This window comes from Phoca vitulina, unplaced genomic scaffold (genome assembly GCF_004348235.1).
Source record: "Phoca vitulina isolate PV1807 unplaced genomic scaffold, GSC_HSeal_1.0 scaffold36, whole genome shotgun sequence".
Classification (NCBI taxonomy): Eukaryota; Metazoa; Chordata; class Mammalia; order Carnivora; family Phocidae; genus Phoca; species Phoca vitulina.
The window spans coordinates 13959956-13964219 of NW_022589739.1; positions in this window are offsets into that span (position 1 = coordinate 13959956).

Consider the following 4264-nt stretch of genomic DNA (forward strand, 5'->3'; position numbering starts at 1 on the left):
AACCAACTGAGCCACCCAGCTGCCCCTTAATATCTGATTTTAAAAGTAGGTTGTCAGGTCTGATTAGGCCCTCCCCACCAGTAACTCAAAACCCTGCCACACACAAAGAGCAGCCCATACCAAGAGAATATTTAAAAAGAAAACCTCTTGTAAACATAAGTGAGTGGCCATTTTTTCTTTCTGATGTATACCAGGTTTTCATTATATTCCCTAAAATAGCTTTTAAAGTAACATCCGAGGATTGGAGCTATAATTACTTTGTACTTCCTCCAGAACTTTATGAATCAATTCCTCCCTGTTGCTTTGGTCTCTGTAGTCACTTAGACAGGTGATGCTTTTCCTATCATTTTGAAGAGAAGTGTGGTATAATCCACCTCTTACCTTAGATATTTTAATGTTTTAAGCTAACATTTTTCATTGACACAGATAACAGCCTCACTCTCCTCTGAAGCTGCACTCACATTTGCCCAGTATTCTGTATAAGTCATATGTTTTGCCTTCAGAGATCTAATGGTCTAAAAATTGTATATTAAGTGCTCTAGGGTTCATCAAATGGAGAAATTACCTAGGGGAAGGAGGAGTTAAAGAGGCCTTTTTCAAGAGCACTTTCACTAACACTTTCACTTCCATGGTTTCCTATACACTATTCTCTTTACCTTGAACACTTTCCCCTCCCTTTCTCTCTCCAATTCCTACTCATTCCTAGGTATCATCTTTAAAAAGTCTTCAAGTAGACTTCTCTGTCTACTTCTATCCCCACCAACAGTGTCAATACCCCTGCCTGTCCTCTGCTTGTACCTTATTCTTCCTCATCACTTAATTGTTATTGTTAATTGTCAGTGTTCCCCACCTGACTGTAAGCTCCATGAGGTCAGAGCTCATGTTTTGTATCTCCAACAATTGCAGAGTGCTCGACATAGTAAGCATGCAACAGATACTTGCTGAACAAATGAAATAAATGGGAGGCATTATTTTTTAGCTTTCATCAAACGATGAATGAGATATGGGCATGTGAAGATGGAAGGGTAAGAGCATTTTGGAGAAAGAGAACATCACTTAAAATCACATTATGTAAATTGATACTACATTTTTTAAAAAAGATTTTATTTATTTATTTGACAGAGACACAGCGAGAGAGGGAACACAAGCAGGGGGAGTGGGAGAGGGAGAAGCAGGCTTCCTCGGAGCAGGGAGCCCGATGCGGGGCTCGATCCCAGGACCCTGGGATCATGACCTGAACAGAAGGCAGATGCTTAATGACTGAGCCACCCAGGTACCCCTGATACTACATTTCTAAACGCCACTTATGAAAAAGATGCTCAGAACAGACTGTGACTAAAAATTGAGAGAGGATAGCTTTGGCAACTCCAAATCAAAAGTATCTAGAACAGTTTTCTTTAACCAATTTAAAAGGGATTGTTAATTTGAAGCCCATGAGAGTTTCCAGGAAGCTACCCCACAGAAATTGTAATATAGTTGTAGCTTGTTGTTCTACCCAGAGAGACACAAGGTTCTTTAGGGAGGACTGAGATTTCATCTTATTCCTTGTGTCAGACACTCTTGGTTGCCTATCTAACAATACACACACAACACACACACACCTCCACAATATATATTGGAAATGACAGATAATTTTCTAGCTTCCCTTCAGCTAAGCTAAAGACACCTAACTTGATTTGAGCCAGAAGGAAATGTGCCAGAGACTTCTGAGATAAAGTTTCTTCCCTGATGAAAAGAGATAGATGAGGGAAAACTGCCATTCTTCCACCATTAGATGTGGTTATATAAGGACATGATATCTAGAGCTAAGGCATCTTATGAATACTGACATACAATCCTTAAGAAAAAACCAACCCGTTGATGATGGCTAAGCTAAAATACACCATTGAGCCACTGTACCAAACCTGGAAATGGTCTTCCTCTGATTTCTTTTTAACAAAATAATAAATACCTTTGTACTTAATAATGTCTTCATATGTCTCTGTCATTGTTACTTGCAGCTGAAAGCATCTGACATTCTCATCTTTAGATCTCTTAAAACATCTCACACAATTCCCTGAACGTTAGTTACTCAATACTGTCTGTGTGTATACATAATATAGTAATAGTTATCAAACTGGAACTGCCTTTTTCTGTTTACTACTCCCTAAAAAGGATTTATTACTCTTAGAGAGGCAGGAAATCAATAGAAGGAGAAAACTGCCCAGGTAAAAGGATTGGAATCATATTGCTCATATTTGAAGCAAATAATAGCTCTGGCAGGAATTCAAGTTCCATCAAATGTGAAGCCCTTCTAACCCACTCTGCAGGTTATTATAATCATCACTGCTAAAAATAATAGTGGGTCAATATAGAAAGCATAAAAATGATAAATGCTCAATAATTCAAGGTGACCAATTAAATGAACACAATTAACACAAGGTATGTTTATGCAAGTCTCATTTTTAAAAGACAACGAGAAAAAGAAAGAAAGAGGAGGAGGGAGGCATCATGTCAAAACCAGTTTTCCAAATACCCTGACCTACAAAGATGTGCCATGGGAGAAGTATAAAGGTTATTCAATCAAGGTGGAGGAGAAGATGGTAAAACCTCAATGGAATTGTCCTTCCTGTGATTATAGCCAATTCATAAGCCAAGTCAGAAGATATTTTTTGCTACCGATTAATCTACAGAATCTATTTTTGATGATTCCATTTTGTTCCGTTCATATGAATCATGGTCCTCGTTATGAATAATGCGATTTCTCAGAGCCTTAGATGTGGGGTGCTACTTCCAGGCTTTGAAATTGCAGTGGGGGAAGAGGTTGCTTCTTTCTATGCCAGTGCAGAATGTGTAATACCTGAAACATTGCTGGAGCTCTCCTCTCCCTGGTACTGTCTCCCCCACGAGTAATAAAGTCTCCTCCAAGATGTACAGAAGAATGAATCATTCTACTTGCTGCTAAGAGAGAATCACTCTCAGAGTAGAAGAGAACGACTGCTTCTCCTGCTGTTTATGTAAAGAGCAGAGCATCTTAGGACAGAAAAGTGGGACCAATACTGTTTGCACTGAAAGGCCAACAGACTGCACAGCCAAATTGTAACTTGCCTAAGATGCCAGGAAAAACCATCTTTTCATGAGAATTTCTTCAGATTTTTGAATAGTACAAAGTGATCAGGACTTTATTTCATATAAAAATCAAAAGATAACAAAGTCATTACAGTAGTGTGTAGCTGAAACTATCCAGTGAGATAATAAGCCACATCATTTGGGAAAATTAAACAAATTTCCAGTTACAGGATGATAGACTAAAGATGTTTCTACTTCCTTCCTTTTCTGAAATTCTCCAAAACAAAAATAAAAAATAAAAATGCAAGCTCTGGCTTTGACATCTCTAACCCAGAGCCATCATATTTTAAGTTGGGAGACAAAAGACAGACCAGTGGTGACTGACTAAACGGAGCGCAGAAAGTGTTCACTGAAGAGGAAAGTAACAAGGAGCAAGCCAAACAGAACCCCAGAAAGGCTCAGGAATGTGAAGTACCAGGTACTACAGAAGGACAAGGTAAGGAAAGGGGCCAAAAACAAGGGAATTGTATCAAAGACTATATAAATAGTAGTTATAAACCCACCCATCTCTATGGAGGAATTAAATGCAAGAGGTTCTAGGCTCAATAACCGGGCATAGCGGAGGACCCGGGTGAGACACTGCCAGAAGATGGGGATTGATAACCAGTGCTCTCTCCCCAAGCACCTTTCATAACACTAGCAGTGTCTTATATGCCCCCCAAAAGACTGAAAGATAAGCTGAAACATCCCAGAGAAAGGACCTGTAAATTTTTAATACAGAGGTGGCTTCAATAAAAAAGCCAGTTTACCACCAAACCATCCTATAATGAACCCTTCTAATCAGTAAATGCCACCCACTCACATTGAGCTTCCAATTAGTTTGATGTCTTCTATTAAATGGGAACAAAATTAAAGGTTTCCCATATATTTGATAAAAGTCTCCAATATGAAATAAGGAAAATAAAACAAATAAACCAGCAAGAAATAAATAGGAAAGTCTGTGATGAGAGAAAAGCATTGCATAAGTATGAAGGAAGAATGAGATCATATTTTTTAAAAAGGAACACTGAAACAAAAACAGCCTTTCTTGGAAATTAAAATTATTACAACCAAATTTTAAAAACACAATAAAAGAGGGACACCTGGGTGGCTCAGTTAGAAGAGCATGCAACTCTTGATCTCAGAGTTGTGAGTTCAAGCCCCATGTGGGGTGTAG